We start from the raw sequence: 20,283 nt of genomic DNA on the forward strand, positions 1-20,283 counted from the left end.
CCAGGATTTTCCATCCCCGTGCAAGGCGAGGCGAGGTCAATTCGATCCAGTTGGTCTGTCTGAAGAAAGAAACCGGGGCAAATAAAATGAAATAAAAGAAAATAAGGTGGCAATCCTATTGTAACCCTGTTGTAATCCACCCTTACTTGGGAGCAAGATCCATTGACTCTGATGGGACTTACTTCTGAGTAGACATGCCTAGGACTGGGCTCTAAAGTATATAAAATCAAACATCTACAGGGGGAAGCCAAAGTGCGTGTGTGTGTGTGTGTGTGTGTGTGTGTGTGAAATCCTTTTGTTGGGCTGTCAGGAACCTCCCAGCCCCACTGGCCTCTGGAAAGAAATCCATGCTTCCGTGTGCCTAATTAATGTGCGGACCAGTGCTGAGGGTGGAAACGAGAAAGGTAAACAGATCCGCCGTGTTATGGCTGCCTCTCTTTGAACCCGCCTGAAGAATGCTGGGGGGGGGGTCAGTCCACCCGGCCCCCGCTCCCACCCCCAGTTCCCCCGCCCCCAAAACTCATGCAGAAAGGGTCGCCTGTCCCGCTTCCCTAGACCTTCAAGGAGGGAGACCTTTCTTTCTCGCTTCCCCCTCCCTGGCCGCCGCCCCCCCGTTTGGATCAGGACAGGCCTGGCCCCTTCGTCTTGCATCCGGAGCCCCTCGAACCGGTGCAGCCGAAGTGAGCAGCTGGTGCGAGACGCAAATGGCAGGGGGAGCGCGCCTCATTCCCTGCTCGAGTGCGGGGAAGGAGCTGGACAGGCGCTTGCAGGCTCCCTAATCCTTCTTTTACATTTTTAGTCATACTCCCATTAAACAGCTAATTAATGCCCGGCCCCACCGGGGAATACATTAGGCGTGCTGAGCGGAACGGGGGTTCGGGGGCGTCTGGAAGCTGATTGAAGGCGCGGATCGCCGTCTCGGAGTCTCTCCTCGCCCCCCCCGCCCCCATGCCTCCAGACATGAAATCGAATCCCGGGCTAGGTGAAGGCCCTCCGCCTGTCCTGATGCCAAGGTGGCCTTCCAGGCGGCAGTGCCCGCCACTTGGAATGGATGGCAGGCGTCAGGCAGAAGACCCCACCCCACCCCCGCACCAGGACAAGCTTTGACTCCTTGGCATCCTGGAAAGTGCTGGCCAAATAAATCAAAATCAAACAACAGCCCTCCTTTCGCTGCGTGGCGAGACTCTTCCCCAGGAAAACACCCATTTCTATTGGATTTTATTTCCGCAGGAAATTCTGACAGCACCAACCGATGCATGGATTCGATCTTCTTCAGACCATGGGCTGCCAGCCTGCCCCCACTTGTGCGTGGGCAAGCCCCACAGGCTGTCGGGGATCTAGAGGAGGGCAGGATGTGGGGCGGGGGGGGGGGATAGACGTGGAGATCTCTCTGCTCACTGCTAGTGATTTCGTTGCAACCACTTTCACCGCATCTCTGGGTCCAGGCAGTGAATTCCCCCAGCGAGGGGGTCCATCTCTGGGTCCAGGCAGTGAATTCCCCCAGCGAGGGGGTCCATCTCTGGGTCCAGGCAGTGAATTCCCCCAGCGAGGGGGTCCATCTCTGGGTCCAGGCAGTGAATTCCCCCAGCGAGGGGGTCGATCTCTGGGTCCAGGCAGTGAATTCCCCCAGCGAGGGGTTCGATCTCTGGGTCCAGGCAGAGATTTCCCCCAGCGGGGGATTCTCAGGCTGTTTTTAGGCAGCCAAGAAACGGACTTGGTTTTCAAGGAGCTTAGAATAAGTGACCAAAGCGCATCTTTAAGGGCTGATTTAAAAAAAGTCGGAGAGAGACAGTCGACTCAGACCTGTAATCGGTTGGCAGCTGCGAACGAGCTCTTTGGGGCTGGCAGTTCTGGCAAGGGTCTCTGGATCTTGCCACGGCCCTTCAGCTGCGCAGCCCAGCGACGGCCTCGACCTTGGCAAGCGGCGGCACTTGCTACCGAGGAAGGGCGCGTTTACTGGGCAAAGGCGGAGGCTGGGCGCTGCTTTCGCAGGAGGCAGGTCAAGGGCAAGGCTCTCCAGGATCGCAGTGGATCCAGGTCGCATTGCAGATCCTAACCAGATTTCCCCCGAAATGGTTCCTATTGATCGCAAGGGAATTGAAGGACGAGCCCAATGTCACCTACCCAGGAGTGAATTCTGCTTTAAGCCAATCTCCCACCCCCCCACCCCCACCCCAGTGAACGCGTACAGAAGGCAGTTGCCAGTTTGCCCACCGAGCTGGGACACGGGTGGTTGTAGGGCGGGCAGACAGAATCGCACTGCGTGGAATCCCTCAAAAGTCAGCCTCGCCTTCGTTCACTTTCTGGGGAGCAAGACCCTCTGGACTCAGTAGGACTTACTGCTGAGTAAACACGGAGTCAGGACTGGGCTACAAGTTTACCACAACTAGTTGAATTATGCCTCCTCCTCTTCATCATCATCATCATCATCATCATCATCATTATTATTATTATTATTATTATTATTAGTAGTAGTAGTAGTAGTAGTATTACAAGTCCAGCTAAAGAACGGGCAGCTGTGCTATGCAAGATACTACTACTACTACTACTACTACTACTACTACTACTACTACTACTACTACTACTACACTTAGCGCTAAATGGATGTGGAATGAAAATCTTCCCATCTAGTCACTGTTCAGGTTTATTTTGGGGGGTCAATCGCTCATCTCCCAGACAGAAACTGCGGTGCCTTAACCATGAGACTTGGAGTAAAGTCACCCTGAATGAAGGGGGAGGGGAGGGATGTCCGGCGTCCATCATCCAGCTTTCCACTGATGAACTTGAACGTAGGTCACAACCCCCTGCTTATTCTTTGGGGAAGGCGTGGCGAGGCAGATTCTCCCCCGGACCTTTTCTCCGCCCCGGATTCTGTTCGGAAGTCCTCGCACCTTTTGGCGCCTGCGATCCGTCGTGGCGGTTGTGGGGCGGTTGGCTCTCCTGGACTTGGGATGTTTCAGTCCTTCCCCCCTCGCACGTCTCCGAGCCTGCCCAGCCAGGCGCCGTGCAAAAAAGTGGGGAGGCAGGAGGGGCGGGAAGCCCCTCTCCCTTCCAGACGGACCCCTTCATTTGCATATAAATTAAAACCACCCTCCCCACCTCCTGTATTCCCGCACTGTTCGCACCCTCTCCAAGCCACCGGCGCTTCACCACTTGAGCGCATGTAAAGTCTCTGCACTGACTGAGAGCCCCATCCTATGCCTGTCTACTCAGAAGTAAGTCCCATCAGAGTCAGTGGGGCTTAGTCCCAGGAGTGCAACCTAACAGCCCCATCTTATGCCTGTCTACTCAGAAGTAAGTCCCATCAGAGTCAACGGGGCTTACTCCCAGGAAATTGTGGATAGGATTGAGCTGCCGGTTATGAAAACGTCCAGGAAATTGTGTGTGTGTGTGGGGGGGGGGGCGATCTTGGGGGGAGATGGGCGCGTGGGAACCATCGCTGAAATCACGACACGTTCGAGGTGAAACCCAGGGAAGGCACCCATGTGTGGACACAAAGGGGGCCGAGGAGAACCGTCCGGGGAAGCTTCTCTCGCTTCAGAGAAGAAGTGCGATGGCCAAGTGGTCTTGCCGGCCCCAGACAGATCTGGGGGGGCTGGCCAGGGGCAAAGGGAGCGGCGGATCTTTCACCCAGATGCCCTCCGTCGAAGCTGCTGCGCTCGCCTGCGACCGTCCACCCCACCTAGGCAGTCAGCCAGCCAGCCCGCCCGCCCCGGCTGGAGCTCCTTCCTCCCCCCGGCCGTGCTGCGAGGCGCTGCTTACCTCTCCGTCCGGAGAAGGGGGATCAAAGGGGAGCTGGTGCAAAGGAATGCCGGATTCCGAGTCTGGGGGTGGGGGGTGGGGAGAGCCCCGGGCTGGCGGCGGGCAAGCTCTCGCCTCGGGGGCCGGCGGCAGCAGCAGCAGCAGCAGCCTCAAGCCCCTTTCATGCCGAGCACTTATTGATCTGCTGTTGTCATCTTTGGCGGCGCAGAAGGACACTTGAAAGGAGCTCTGATCTGAGGAACGAGGTGACCCGGCCGGGGCTGCCCCCCAGTCTTCATTACCACATCGACGGCTGGGGCGAGGAGGGGGGGGGGAAGAGAGAGAGAAAGAACCTCGACAGCAACCCTCTGGGCTTAGTCCCAACTTTTCCTCATTAGTCAGAAACTCTTTGGTGTGGCGTGGTCTCTTGACAGTGAGTCAAAGATGCCACCATTGCTTCGCCACCACCAGGCCTCCAGAAGGATGCATGGTGTGTGTGTGTGTGTGTGTGTGTGTGTGTGTGTGTGTGTGTGAGAGAGAGAGAGAGAGAGAGAGAGAGAGAGAGATGCACACAACCTACAGTGGTTTAACTGGAACAAAGGCGCACCTGAACTGATTCCCAGAACTTGTTCTGGGTGTCTGACTCTTGAAAGAAAAGCATACCCCTGAGCACACGCAAAGTACATTTTTGTAAGCAGGAGCACACATCTAAGGTCTAGGGCAGTGGTTCTCACACACTCAGCACAGGGACCCACTTTTTAGAATGAGAATCTGTCAGGACCCGCCGGAAGTGATGCCATGGCTGGAAGTGACATCATCAAGCAGGAAGGGCTTTAACAACCCTAGGTTGCAATCCTACCCACACTTGCCCAGGAGTAAGTTCAATTGACTAGCACTTTTAGAAGAATATACGTAGTAGCTTGTTAAAAGTACAGGTCTGCAACATTTCCCCAAATGCACATACCATGGTAGCATCATATCTAATATATTAAAAATAAAATATTGAAAGGAATGGGTACCCACCTGAAATTGACTTGCAAGCCACCCAGTGGGTCCCAACCCACAGTTTGAGAAACACTGGTCAAGGGGCAAGAATTCTGAGAAGAGACAGCGACTGTTAGGCAGGGTTCTGTGAACTCTCTCTCTCTCTCTCTCTCTCTCTCTCTCTCTCACACACACACACACACACACACACACACACACACACACACACACACCAATATCTCAATCTCACTCAGTCTCAATCTCTCTCCGGTTACTTCCACATCTTGCTGCCTGTCCCTGTGCGTCTCCAAAGGAGACAACGAACACCTTCTTAAAGTTTTGGCCAAATCAGAGAACGCTCTCCCCTTCCCCCCCTTGCCCTTTTTCTGTGCAATGAATTATTTGGTGACTGCTTCTCGCCTGCTGGCATCACTCTCAAGGAAAGAAGTTCAACGGTACTTTGAAGAAACAGCCTCTATATCAACTTTATGACAGCCTTTTGACAAGAGAGGGACTTGGAGCAAACACAAAGAGATGCGAACTGGCCGCTCTGTGCACAGAGCTCTGAGGACACCATACCCTTGAAACATAGATGGAACATGGACAGTTCATGCATACAGACAGACAGACAGACAGACCTTGGTTGTCTCAATTCACAGTTTCGATTTAAAGAAACCCTCTGAATACAGTCCTGGAGTAAGATCAGATTTATCTGGCGAAGGGAGCTTAAGAGAAGACCCAACCAAGCCCCATCATTCGTTCTCACATTTCATTTTGATGGTTGTGAATCACCTCTAATCTAGCCTGGAACCACAAGGCAGTGGCACCAAGTGCGTTCCATGTCCTGATCCTACCTGCTTCTTTATAAACAAGCCCCACTTGATTCAGGCTTCACAGAGCAAATGTTTCCAAGGGATGCTACAGAAGAATGCCCCACTTCTCCAAGAAAAGACACCCCAAGAGGGTCCTTGGGAGATTTCTCAGCACCCTCCTATCAGAGACCTACCCTCCACAGTCTTCACTGTCAGTCGAGCCACAAGCAGGAACAAACACTAAATAGAGATGGCCCTCTAAAGTCAAAGGGAGAATGTTCACAGCCTTGCTTGCTCTCCAGGAAGATTCACTGTTGCAGGCTTGAGAGTAGAGTATGACAGTCATACTCAAGTTGATGGGACTCTACCTCAAGCCTGCAACAGTGAATGCCACAATGACTCATTGCTTAGGTCTAAACTTATCTGCTAGGGAGCATGTTCCATGCATGTGGTGTAATTTGTTAGGTTATTTTCCTGCTCCTTCTGTAGGAGTAGCTGAAGTGCCTTTCTACACATTAGCTCACCTAGGTTGCCATGTGAAGCCACTGCTCTTGACTGACTTAATGCCCAGATGAGACTGGATCCATTTCAATGGGTTACTGTGGATCTCAAACTTTTCAGTTTCCGGATCCCTTTACACTTCAGAGTCTTGGGGAGCCTTGAACAGAGTCTCAGGGAGACCACCAGTGCATGTGCAGAGTGGCAGTGCCCCAAGCAGATGGCCACCACTTGTGGTCCTCTCATGGAGCCCCTGAAGGGGTCTCAGGGAGCTATAGGGCTCCTAGGAGCTCACTTTGAGAAATGCTGCTATAGGAGATCTGTGGTTTCAAAGCAAGTTCCCAGATGCTTGTCTTGTTTGTTACACCTTGGCAAAGGAGGGGGCTATTGGCCAGCAGATGTTTAGAGGGCAGCACTGCAAGTGTCAGCTCAGTCACAATCAGGTGACACAAGGAGCCAATAGGATTCTATTTAGCCCTATAAAAGTCCTGGGTTTGGGCTGGTTGGTCCTCATTCTGAATATATTTTTGACAGCTCACTCCTTGGTTTGGCTACCAGATGGCTATGGGGTTTGTTTCCAATGACTAAGATCAGTTTCCATTCTAAGTCATACTGAATACAATGGCCCTACTTTTGAGTAAGGGAAAGAACACTTTTCAAAACACCTCTGTGGATGGCACATAAGCCTCCAACCCTGACTAGTAACTGAAAAAGTTCTAAGGAATTACTGTAGATAGAAAGGAGTTAGACAGTTGGCCCACATACTGTACATATGAAGTTGCTTTATACCAAGCCACACCTGCTAACCCAATGGAGCCTACTCTGATTAATAGCCCCACTGCCTGAGTGCCTTTTAACAAGAGAAGCTAGGAATGGCGTCTGTCGCTATATGTGGGCAAGGTAGATGCTGTACCATTGAGCTATGGCATCTCCTTAAAAGTAGCCCCATATATTACCCATCCCTGACACAGCATGCTGAAGCAATTTCCAACAAGTGAGTTGGGAGAATCTAGACATAGACTGCAGACTTTTTCCTGCCAAGTTAAAAAAGGGGGGCTAAATTTGGACCAGACTTTCCACTCCATTATTTACAAACTCCCTCTCTTAAGCTAAGATGGCCCACTTTCACAATGTTGGGTGTGATCCAAAACTATTAAAATCGGTGAGATTTACTGACATCCAAGGAATTTAGCTTTCCTCTACCTTGACATCTTTTTCCAGGAAGCTCACATCAGTTTCTGCGATGCCCACATGCTCCTTTTGTCCTTCGTGGTACCTGGACTGCATTTCCACACTCTTTGTTGATGATGAGATCCACTGTTGAGTCTTCACACTGGCATTCATTGTCCAGAAATAGCAGGATGTGGGATGGCTTCATGCAAATTAGCTATTGCTTAAAATGCCATTGTCACCTTTGAATCTATCTTCTGCTGATTCCTTGTAGCATAGGCCGGTCCACGCTGACTGGCAGCAGTTCTCCAGGATTCCAAACTGCAGTCTTTTTTTCAGCCCAACATGGAGATGTCTGGAATTAAATTTGAGACCTGCAAGCAAAGTATCTGCCCTACTACTGAAACTTGGGCTGTCCTCATTCCCTTTTAGGTTTATTTCTTCTGTAGTGGATTGGGGAGGGGCCCCCCAATCCTATCTAATTTTCGAGCACTGGTGCATCCATGCCAGTGGGGTGTGCACTGCATCTTGCAGTGTGGGGAGGATCAGTCACATAGCCCTCCTCAAGGTAAGGGGATGTTTGTTCCCTTACCTTGGGGCAACATTGCAGCTGCATCGGCACTGGGAAGTTGAATAGGATTGTGTCCTATGATACCACGGATGTTCTTAATTCTTCCAATGCTTATATATGCACAAAGTGGTGATCCTACTCTGTTTAGCAGTCTGGATGTCAAAAATGGGTAGATATTGGAGATGGTAGAGATCCCAATCCTATCCAATTTTCTAGCAACAGAACAGTGCAGTTGCAATGCACCCCAAGGTAAGGGGACAAATATTCCCATACCTTGAGGAGGCCTCAGTGACTGCTGCTCCACTGGAGAATGCAGTGCATGCCCCATTGGCATAGCTGCACCAGCACTGGAAAATTGGATAGGATTGGGCCCAGAGGCTCTAGTCTGATAAAGCTCTAGTTTGATCAATGTGGTGTACAAATTGTAGCTTCTCAGAGGCCTATGACTAGCCTATGCAATTCATTTTTTTCTGACCACCAGCCTTTTTCCCCCCAAGGTCTGAAACTTAGCAGTACTGCCTGGGACCTTTTGATATGGAACTTGTCTGCATGCCAAGCATGTCTTCTCCCAACGAATGGTGGGCTTCTCCCACCATGCAAGATGTAGTATGACAAGATAAGCTGTCGCATGACCAGCAATGTATCAATGGGTTGAACTTGATGAGAGAAGACGACTAACTTTCAAACAGATTGTGTGTTAAAGTCTAGGCAGCAGAATAACATATATGCTAAAGCAACTGTTCACATGAAATGGAAACTGTACGTTTGGTAAGATGCAGAGATGCACCCTCATCCCCAGTGTATACCAATGTGCAGAGCCAGCAACAAATTTTAGGGGGTCTTCAGCAAACTGCCCTGCATGGGCAGCCTTCTACTTGGGTAGAATCACTTCATCATCACCAAACAAAAAGCTATGGACACCAAAGTGGTCTCAGAGATCCACAATAGCCTTTGGCCCTTAACAGCTGCTCCAGTGATGCTGATCTCTGATGCCAACCCTGCCATGATGGCGATATATCCTGTTCAATGTAGCAATGGACAAAATAGCACGTACAGTGTGATCATGTGCACATTTACTTGGGAACCTGTTGCTTTGAACTCAGTTTAGGAGCGTAGGCTGATGACTGTAATGAAACTTATGGTACTTTCCTGGTCAAGGTGAACAAGACTTGAACCAAGTTCAGTGTGCCATTTTAAAGGCTGACACTATTCCATAGAGACCATGGTGGAAGGGAACTGTAATTCTCCCTTTCACTGTACATTGAAAAGGATAAAACATTAAGCATCAATTGGGAAAAGCACTCTTTTAAGGGCAAATTCAGTGGCATGCAGTAGATTGCTTTTTGTCTGGGAGTTTTGCCAAGTTCTTTTATTCCCTATAATATACCATGTCAAAAATCTGGCTCTTTATTATACAGCGGTTTTTTTTTCTTTTTTCTTTTTTGAAAATGTGTTTCATCTGGAAGAAAACGGTACATTTGCTTCTTCTGTGGAATACCCCTTTGCAAATCACACTACATTTCAGTTGGCAACAAAATAGTAAATTTACTTTGCTGGCTGAATATGGCTTCCAAATCTTTTACTTTTCTGTGAATCAGTTCTGGCACCATCTGTCAAAACAATGTGCTTAAATGCTTTTAGAAAACTTTTTTTTAAAAATTAAATTTATCATGTGATGTCTTTGTATTTATGGTAGCCTTAATGTGATAATATAGATAAAACAGCTCTCAATGACATGGTAGTTATCTGATAAGAGTGTGTTTTTTTGGACTGCACCAATGTGCATATTTGAAAATGGATTGTGGTGAAATAATGCATAGCATCAAATTGAAAGATCACCAGATGAAACAGGAGACTTGACTCCCACCCACCTTCCAAACTCTTGCGAGGAATGCCTTCTAAAATAGTTTTCATTTTCTGTAGGCTGAGAAGGTTGCAAACTAGGCCCCTGATTCTGCAAACACCAACATGTATGTGTTTGGCATTCATGTAGCTTATTATGGCCACAATAATATTCTTCTATGGAAGAAAAGAATTAAAGGTCTGTTGTCTTATGTAGGTGATCATGACTTAGCTCTTCATTAGTAGAAAGTGTTGAGGATCAATGGTGCCAAAGTGCCTTTATCAGGAACGTTAGATTGGCCTTGGTGTGGTTCCAAGTAAATGGGTCCTGCATTCTAAAATTATAGATATCTTCCTAGCTGTTGCCGGAACTCCTTTTCTCAATACGTGAATTGTTACAGTGTGTTCTGGGAAATTCCTGTATCCCATCCAGCCTGTCACATACGGCTTATGCTGTATTTAAATTCTTGTTCTTGGCTGCCAGTGTGCAGCTCATCTCTCCCAATCGGAGGCTCGTTTAAATGTTTCAAGGAGACATTCCTATACTGTGACAGTTTAACGTGTGTGTGCTGGACTGCTGGCTGTTACTCAAGTAGACTTCACCTTGCAAGAGAGATGTCTCCTCCCCCAGTTTTCACAGCAATCAAGATGTCATGTGTTCTATGTGCACCACATGGTTAAACAGTCACCAGTCTTCTCTCTATTGGGGCAGAATCACATCTATTTTTGGTATGGTAATTTTTAGTCCACCCATAAGCGCTGCTCAAGCATTCATTCACCTGTCTTTTAACCATCACCTCCACCCTTTGCAACAAACCTCCTTTGTAACAAACTTTTTCATTTTAGAATGATGTAATGGTGCACTTTCTTTGGTTGCTTCGTATTCTCTAGTGGTTTTCTAATATGAAATATCTTCTAGGAATAATTGAACAGCTTCTCTTTTTGATGAGGGATCAACAATGGGCTCTTTCTTAAGGAGGGCATGTCTACCAATTCCTTCCCTATGGTGTCTATGGAGCAGTTCTGTGCATGGAATGTTGAAGAAATCTCCTTTATTCGCAAAGGCAGATAACATCCTCTGACTGAAGGTCATCTAGTCCTTCTCCCTGAAGAAGGATCTTCCACCATATCCTGAACAGATTTGCCTCTCTACCTACTTATAATGACCTAACAGTTGGAGGGATCTACTGTGTGTCAGAGCAGAAATGCTGTAAGGGTAAGGAAAAATGACCTTGAACATATGGTTAGAAAATACATGGATACAGTTAGCCAAGACATTTTGAGCTTGACCAGAAGAAATGAAACCCGCATATAGAATATCATGTGTGATGATCCTACTTTCATGTGTTTTGCCATAGAAAAAGGCAGACTGTAGATCATGTGTGTGATAGAATTGGCACACATGATGATTTCCATATGAATTTCAATTTTTTTTACATGGGCAAGTGTTTTGCATATGAGAAATGCATTCTATGCAAAAGTGCCCTGTCAAATAGAGGCATATATGCATACAGAGATAAGCTCATTCCCTAAAATATGCAAGAGAGCAAAGTCAACCTTCTCTTCAGGTGGCGCCAACTATTGTCGTTTAAAATGACCATGACACCTTTGTAATGAGATGATAATTATCTCCATGTTTTGTACTGTGGGAATTTTTTTTTTTAAAGCAAACAGTGTAGACAACAGAATGACAAACTTACTCTCTGTTCTCAGCCTATGGTAATATGCCATCTTATATTTTTGCAATAGAATTTACTGAGAATTCCAATTTGGTGGGGGTCCTGTGATATTGTGGGATTTGTCTTATGGTTAATCTTGTTATGGACATGTGGGCAGGTTGATTTATTTAGCTGGAATATGTTTAACCCCCTTTCAATGAAATGTCTCAAAGTGCGCAATCCTAACCAACTTTCCAGCACTGGCATAGCTGTGCCAGTAGGGCAAGTGCTGCATCCTGTAGTTGGGGGGTAGTTACAGAGGCCTTCTCAAGGTATGGCAATGTTTGTTCCCTTACCTAGAAGTTGCATTGCCCTTATGTCAGTGTGGAAAAATGGGTTAGGATTGTGCCCTAAGGCAGTTAAGAAGACAAATTAAAAACAAAGGTTGCAATCCTATACATACTTACATGGGTGCAAGCCCTATTGAACATAGTAGGAATTGCTTCTGAACAAACCTGTACAGCAGTGGTTCTCACACATTTAGCTCCGGGGCCCACTTTTTAGATTGAGAATCTGTCAGAACCCAGCAGAAGTGATGTCATGACCGGAAGTGACATCATCAAGCAGGAAAATTTTTTAACAATTCTAGGCTGCAATCCTAACCACACTTACCCAGGAGTAAGTCCCAATTACTATCATTATTAAAAGAATATGTTAAAATGATAAAAGAATATCATTGTTAAAAGAATATGCATAGTAGCCTGTTAAAAGTACAGGTCTGTAACTGCCCAAACTCAGTCACATACCATGGTAGCATCAAGTCTCATATAGTAAAAACTGTCTTGACCCACAGTTTGAGAAACACTGCTCCAGGATTACACTGAAAGTCATATACAAATATACCATTATTTTTTAAAAGTATCTACAAAATCTAACTGCAGCAACACTGATTGGAGCAGTAGAAATGAGGTACAATCAGTTCTCATTATCTACTAGGGTTAGGTCCCTGGAAAACCTAGAGGATATTGAATGTGCAGATACCGAATCATTGAGCCTATGGGAAAAATGGGGTTAGGTTCCAGGGACCCTCTTCACCATATACTCTATGAACTTTATGAATCTGAATCATATCTTGAAATCCATGGGCCTGGGTGATAGCAAGAGGTCATCAACATCTAATTCTTTTTCCTCCATGCTGGTTATCCCTCAACTAGTTGAAGGTTGTTGGCCCAACAATGAAACCTCATAGTTCAGCAGTGGAGAGAGGGTTGCTTCACTCTTCTTCTCTACCTGTCTCTTGCCTCCTTCCCTGGGTTTGCCCCAGCTCCATAACAGCCCTCAGGTAGCTTTCCAGAGACCTCTCATCATTGGCCTCTCATCATCACCAGGGTTGTGAAGGTTCCGCTGGAGTTCCCAAGGTGGTGGGGTAGGTCTGGAAGCTGATACAAATGTGTCTCATTTTCCATGGGCCAATCCCAATGCTCGTTCAATGTTGAAACCTGACCCAATTCAGACAGCTTTCTAAAAGCACTGGCACTGCCTTCTGCCATGAAGGGGCCACTGGTTCTTCTGCTTACCCTCCTGCAACCTCTCTTGCCCTCACCTGCCTGCTTGTAGCTGTGCTGAGCTCCCCCTTTGCCCATGCACCAACACAATACTCGCAGGTAACAAGAACAGGGTTGCACATAACAAGAGGTTGGTGGCAATTCTACACATTGCAGATAAAGAGAGCTGACTGTAACTGGAGTGACCCAAAGCCCCAAAGGAAGATGATCGCCTTGGTCTGGCATGGAAAGGCCTATAAGCTACTCATTCTATCAGTCAATAAGGACATCATTTCTTCCATCTTGAACAGCTGTAAAGCCTGCACAGAGCACAAATCGCACGGAATTGTTGTTAAAAACCAAGAGTAGCAAGGTATGGTGGGGGGCTTGCCTTGAACGTTTACATGGTGGTCATTTATTTTTCCATGGTTGGTAACCTTCAGTCTCGAAAGACTATGGTATAAGCCTACAGCACCTGGTATTCCCAGGCGGTCTCCCATCCAAGTACTAACCAGGCCTGACCCTGCTTAGCTTCCAAGATCAGGCATGTGCAGGGTAACAGTTGCTGTCAGCAAAGAAGAGTGCTGGTGCCCTTCATTCTCCATCTCTTTCAAACAAGAATCTTGCGCTTGTCCCATTATAAGGGGCAGTATTTGCTCCCCAGGGCTACTGGGTAGATAGAATCAGATGGGTCAGCTGGTTTGCAGCTGGGGACCTCTGGTAACTCTAACCTCATCCTCTGCATTCTTACGACAGATTGATATCTCAAACGCCTCGCCCCCCCCTTTGTTTCCTTCTAATGCTTCTATCATCAAGGCTAAACCATTGTCGCTTTGTGGAGCAATGTGAGGAAATACGGCTTCTGTTCAATGTAAATCTCAATTTTAGTCTATCATTGAGTTTTAAGGTAACATAAGACTCGAATAGCATTCAGATTTGAAGAAAGATCTTCCCTTAAGCTTGGAGTTTTAAATCATTGATCTGTTGTATTTATTAGAGGTATTATATAGTCGAATCAATTTTAAGTATTTGACAAATGTTTTTTTGAGACTAAAGCATGTCTGCATATCCTTGCTGGAATAAAAGGAAGGGATTGTGCTAATTCGTCACATACTGTTCGAAAAACCCTTATGGAGGAGGCATGGGTTAGAATATCAATGCTTTGCCTGTAGGATGCCACAGCTTGGACAGAGATTTGTTTAAATTACCTGAGATGGAGATATGAACATTTTTCCTCTATACTCAACATAGAGCATGACTGCCTGCCTTGTCAAAAAGGGTGGGGGCCTCATCTTGCCCCTGAAATTTCTTCTTCCATATGAGACCTTTCCCCTCTATTCATGTATTTAAACATATTTGCACCCCCCGTTTCCTCTCTCCCAACAGAAGAACTCAAGACAACTCACAATTTGTCAATTGTCAATTTGTCAATTGTCAATTATCAATTTGTTTATGGATTTATATCTGATTTTCAAAATAATGGGGAGGATTTACAATAACAACTGAAAATAACCCAGCAGTAACGGATCTGCCCTTTGACACGCCCTGGGGCAAAGGTCCATGATGCCACCCCACCTGCACCATACCTTCCCCTCTTCTTACCTAGTGCAATGGAGCCTTACACAATGGCAAAGACGATTTGAAAAACCTTCTGAGGCTTCCCTGTGGTCTTAAACTGCTTAAGATCACATTGGAAGTCTCAGAAGGCTTTTTGAGAAATCTGGAATACTGTGCAGGTGAGGCATTTGTGGCATTTACCATCTCCCCCAGGTCCGCCACTGCAATCCAGAGGACCCTGGGGAGGGCACCAGGATGAGGTCTCTTGTTATCTGGTGTGCTCCCTGGGGCATTTGGTGGGCCGCTGTGAGATACAGGAAGCTGGACTAGATGGGCCTGTGGCCTGATCCAGTGGGGCTGTTCTTATGTTCTTATGTTCTTATGACCCCTTAGTCCTCTGGCCAGTACCTCCATTCACTTCTCCAGACAGTCTCTGGGCAACTGGCATTTGGAGCAGAGTCCTTTTTCTCTGACCCAGGGTGGGAGCCAGGCTGATCTTCCCCTTGCCATAGTGTTGATCCCTTTATTTTCTCCATTAAAAACAAGCAAATTCTTGCCAGGTTTTTTCAGACAGATACCCAAGGAAAGAAGCACTCTCCAGCACTTCTTGGTAAATGAATGAAATCAAGTGGACCAAGCCAGGAGACGACTACTAGACTACTTCTTTCTGATGTGTGCCAGTCTTCAAATGAATGATCAGCATTCCTCCACCCAACTATCACTTCAAATCACTTTACGGGGACTTCCAGCATCAGCTCGACCCCAAGAAAAATAGGTGACACTTGAATATTTTTCCAGGTAACCCACCATTTTGTCAAAGTTCCTTATTTGGAAGACATCTTAAGACTGGCCATGTTGGCTCTTGCCTTGAGACCCATTTTCTACTCTGCTGCTGCAGTTGATTTGCAGGTAGGTCAGTAAGTTGCTTTATACAGGGCAACTGGTCTGCTCTGAGTGTGGGAGGATGGAGGCCAGAATGTGAAACCATCAAGAAAGTAACACCTGAATGTTGTGGTTCTTGTAAGATAGAACATTCTTTCAAATTGTAAAAATCCCTACGGGGATTCAATCAGCCTGCCTATGTAAACCGCCTTGAATAAAGTCTTGAATAAAGACCAAGAAAGGCGGTATATAAATACCTGTATTATTATTATTATTATTATTATTATTATTATTATTATTATACACACTTGAGTGCTCAGTGCTACTAGTCTACCTTTTCTAGGTTGATCTTGATTTTTCTAGACACGTTGCACCACTTAACCCCAGTCGTGTCACTGAGATGCCTTTTGAAGTCCTTCTCAGTTTGCGTAATCAGCAGATGGAGAACATTATGTCTGAGGAGCAGAGATGCCCTATCATTTTGTGAGGGTGGAGTCACAGGCTCACAGCCAAGCCTGTCTTTTTCCTCTACGCCTGTAGACACGTTTGCAAGGAGGTCACTTCTGGAAACACAATCATAATAATTTTTTGCTTGTGTGGTGCTTTCTGACTGTGTAAAGTGCTGCACATGTATTACCTTGGTGTAATTCTTACGACTCAGTAAGGTAAGTTATTCCCGTCTTGCTGTTGAAGTCAAGAGGGAGTGCCTCGCCTAAGGCCTTGTAGTGAGAAGCTCAGGGCAGAGATGAGATCCAAACCAGGGAAGCCCTGACTTGCAGACTCAGGTGCTTAGCCACCAAGCTATATCAACATGCATAAAGACATCACATATTTCATGCAAAAGATTTTTATCCTGCTATTCTGAAAAAGGTCCAAAATGACTCACAGCATTTACTTAAGACAATGCAACCAACCAAGAAGACTAGCAGCCCAATCTGCCGGTGCATTCTGCCTGTGCAGGCCATCATTAGAACTGTGCCAAAATGAAGTATAGCAGTTAATTAGGCAAAGACTACACTTAAAACTAATCAGTTATAATGAACAAAGAGCTAGCCTGGATGATACTCCAACCAACCTTCTCAATCGGTTGGCTGAAAAACATGACCGTGCACACTCTGTTCTTCCACATATAATTAACTGGAGTGGCCCAAAGGCTAATTGGAAAAGCTGAGTCTTCACTTGGCATCAAAATGCTGACAAGGAGAAACCAAGCTGTGGAAGGGTATCCTGCAGCGTGGATGCCACAATGCGGAAGGCCCTCTCATATGTCATCACCAGGCAAATCTCAGAAGGCAAAAGACAAGTAAAAGAGTCTCCTCAGAAGGTCTTGAGGAAAGGGTAGATTTATATGGGTGAGAGTGGGCCTTTGGGCCAAAAGCATCCCTACCATTGCTATTCGGTGATGAAGGGCATCTGCTAGACAAGCTAGAAATTATTCTTTTCCATGTACCTACCAGGAATAAGGGAGAAATTGCAAAATGTGGATATTCTGATGTACTCACCTTGAGTCTGAAAATAAAGGGAGATTTGGATGTCTTTAGCAAGGAGACACTAATGATTGGTTCATGTAAGTCCTTTGAGGACAGGGAACCACCTTTGAATCCCTTTGTTATGCAAATTATTGTGAACTTTTTGTAGAAAAGTGACATATAAATATTCTTAATAATGAATGGTACCTTTCATCAGGACTAAAATGAGAGGAATTTTATTAGGGAGTACAAAGTTTATTTTGGGCCCATTTTTGGAGGTACAAAGTTTCTGTTAGACCCCACCTCTTCTCCATTGAATCATAATTGCATACGATCATTGGATCATAATTTTGATGAGTTATTATATATTAAACTATGTAGACTTACGCACAATGTAAATGCTAGTCTTTAAACAATATATGCAAACGTTTTCTGAAATGTTTCAGGAAATTTCCCTCTTTTGGCTCCCAGACCTTGTGCCCAGGTATGATGTCCCCTGTGCATTTCCTCTCGTGGGCCCTGGTGATATCAGAAAATTTAAGATCCCAATAAAATTTTGGGCCCCCTCCTTTGGCTCCTGGGCCCCCTGTTTGCCTCAAATCTGGGTGCAATTTACCCCTGTACCCTCCATGGGCCCTGTCTTTCATGCATGAATAAATCTCAGCAGAGATAACACTCATATCACGCACGACATGAATGGAGTCAGTCCATACATTCAGCAGCAAGTCACACGGAGTGATAAGAAATGACCGATGCATGTAAAAACTAGTTCTTTTTTTCTTGGCAAACACAAAACGTTTGCTTTTTTTGCATTAGGAACTTTCTCCTCTCACAGAAGGTAGGCCAGTTTTCATCTGAGATTAATTTTTCCTATGACATTTGGGATGAATGGCTCAGCAGAACAAATTATTCAGTATGCTTTAGTTCTAAGCTTCTAAAGTGGAATTCAGTTTTTAACATCAGGATCCAATTAAATGATAGTTGGATCTGACTGATGAAATTAATGGCCCAGAAGAGAAACTGTGTAGTATTTGTTGTTGGGTTTTTTGTTCATATTTAGAGTCCTCCTGTTTTAAATATAAATTTGGACACTGCCCAGAAAAATACAAAATCATGTAGTCTATTCAGCGGCTGAACTTCACACCCAAGCATGAGTGTCATTTTTGACAATGGGTTGTTTGCTCTGGTCTGCCACTTAGGTGCTGGTCACCTCAATCTGCAATTCATGTGGTGGCATAATGCTGTGGAAGATTTCTCTTGCCATGTACCTGTTGTTAGTTGAAGGAAATATGATTTGTGCCTTTTCTAAATACAGTGACTGTTCTGTAAATATGTCATGCACTATCATTCTTAACTACCATCAACCTCTGTTTACATACCTTTCCGGTAATGTTGAAGGTAACCCCTTCTCCTGTTCATGCTAAACGGATCCACAAATAAGTACTGTGTTTGTTTACTATTGCTTAACATGGCTGACAGAAGTCGTTGAGAGAGCAATACTATGGAAAACTCTTTGAGTACAGGACAAATGGCTGAGAATCCATTTTGCCTAACATAAGAGGCGAACATAAGATTCCCTACTTTTTATCTTATAATCTCAGTACTGGAATGATATGAGCTATGTAAATGGCATACACTCCAATCCTGTCAATCAGCTGTTGTAACAGAGCAAACAGGAGATGAGGTAAGTGTTATGTATGCAAGCTATGCAGGATCGAAATCCTGCATAACTGATTGGCCCAGACTTATGGCTGGCCAATCAGGTGATGGATCGAAATCCTACCATCCGATTGGCCCTCTAGTTAATGTTTCAATTGCACCAATCATGGGGAGCCTGGGCGGAGCTAAAGGGTATAAAAGCCAGAGGTGTTTGCCTTGTGTCAGATTCATTGCCAGGTCCTGTTCTGAAGATGGAATAAACGTATTGAGCTGTTATCTCTTTGCCTTCCTTTATTTCGCATGGACCCACTAGATAACAGTAAGAACCTGGTGTAGCATAATGACTAAGAGACGGGCAGCCCAATCCTGAGCTGCCTGGAGCTGTGGGATCTGGTGGCTCCACAAAGGGCTCCCGCCAGATCCAGAGCCTCCTGCGCTACCGCAGGAGGCTCCTCGGGAGAAGGGGACGTTTGTCCCCTTCCCCCGAGTTAGGGAAGCAGTCCCGCAATGGGACTACTCACTTTAGCGGTGACTGTTTGGTTGCCGCTAAAGTGAAGGCGCTTGTGTAGGGCGAACAGCCCTGCCCGAGCACCCTGGATCCTGTGGAGCTCAGCTCTGCGGACCTGCCTCTCCTCCGCCTCCAGAAATGCCCCCCCATGCCCTCGACGACGCCTCCCCCTTCCCCGGAACGCCTCCCCCATGCCCCCGACCACACCCTCATTTCCCGTTCTGCAGTCACAGAGACCACCAGTTCCTAACGCGGAACACTTAGTGCCGGCTGGAGCTGAGCCAGCTCTGGTGGGAGCCCGGCGATAAGCCCTGCAAAAGTGCCTTATGGCACATTTGCGACTGTGGTCTGCGCCGCGGAGGCACAGCACGGACCACAAGATTGGGCTCGGAGCTGTGAATCCAGACTTCCACAGTTGGAATCTTGCCTCTGTCATGAATTCACTGGGTGGCCTTAGCAAGATGAGCCCTCTCAGCTCCCCAGCAACAATATGGGGACAATACTTACTTAGTAGGGTCATTGCAAGGACTCCATCATGATAATACATGTGAAGTGCTTTGCACACTCAGAAAGTTCTACACAAATGTTAAGCATTATTAATGGCCTAAACCTAATTATGCTTTATGACCACGAAACAGAGGTTCCGTTTTAAATAGCCGTATGATGTTGCATGCAGAGTAACACTGGTGGCCACGTTAGAACTGTTGCTACAAATGGTGGCAGCATTGGTGGCCTGCAACTGTTACCCTGCACATTCCTGATCTTGTCTGATCTCGGAAGCTAAGCAGGGTCAGGCCTGGTTAGTACTTGGATGGGAGACCGCCTGGGAATACCGGGTGCTGTAGGCTTATACCATAGTCTTTCGAGACTGAAGGTTGCCAACCATCAGCTGGCTACCTGCAGGAGCTAAGGTAAGCCATCGCTGGGGGTGGTGGTGTGAGTAACAGAGCAGGGAGGGGGAGGAACAGGGTGGAGATGGGGCGGGAAACCCACTCACAACTGAAACCTAATTTCTACCATGAACTTTCTGGGTAGCCTTATACTGAAGTCTCTACAGATGTAATGTAATGGATGGGAAGCACGGTGAACATTCAAAGTGCTATAAAAATGTGAAAGTTGATTTTGAACATTCTTTACTATCTGTATATAGGGAGAGATAAATTACAAAGCTGGGCTCAATTCACACCAGTTCAATCACACGACGCTGGGGCTTGATGAAGTGGGCCTGGACGCTTTTAACATTAGTGATGATGGGAGTTGACGCTGGGATGATGGGGGCTAACCTGGTGCCAGCAGTGATAGGTGCTCTTATTTTACTTCCCCATCGTACTTCTCCTTTTCTCTTTTGCCACACTTAATTCATTGTTTTATATACATCTTCAGAAGTA

The 20,283-nt window shown here is 46.5% G+C and overlaps 1 pseudogene; it reads left to right on the plus strand.

The window, feature by feature from the left end:
* The first annotated feature begins 19,626 nt into the window (after window positions 1-19,626).
* Window positions 19,627-19,743, plus strand: LOC136656221 (5S ribosomal RNA; annotated as a pseudogene).
* Window positions 19,744-20,283: the final 540 nt, after the last annotated feature.

Source organism: Tiliqua scincoides, chromosome 6, assembly GCF_035046505.1.
Source record: "Tiliqua scincoides isolate rTilSci1 chromosome 6, rTilSci1.hap2, whole genome shotgun sequence".
NCBI lineage: Eukaryota > Metazoa > Chordata > Lepidosauria > Squamata > Scincidae > Tiliqua > Tiliqua scincoides.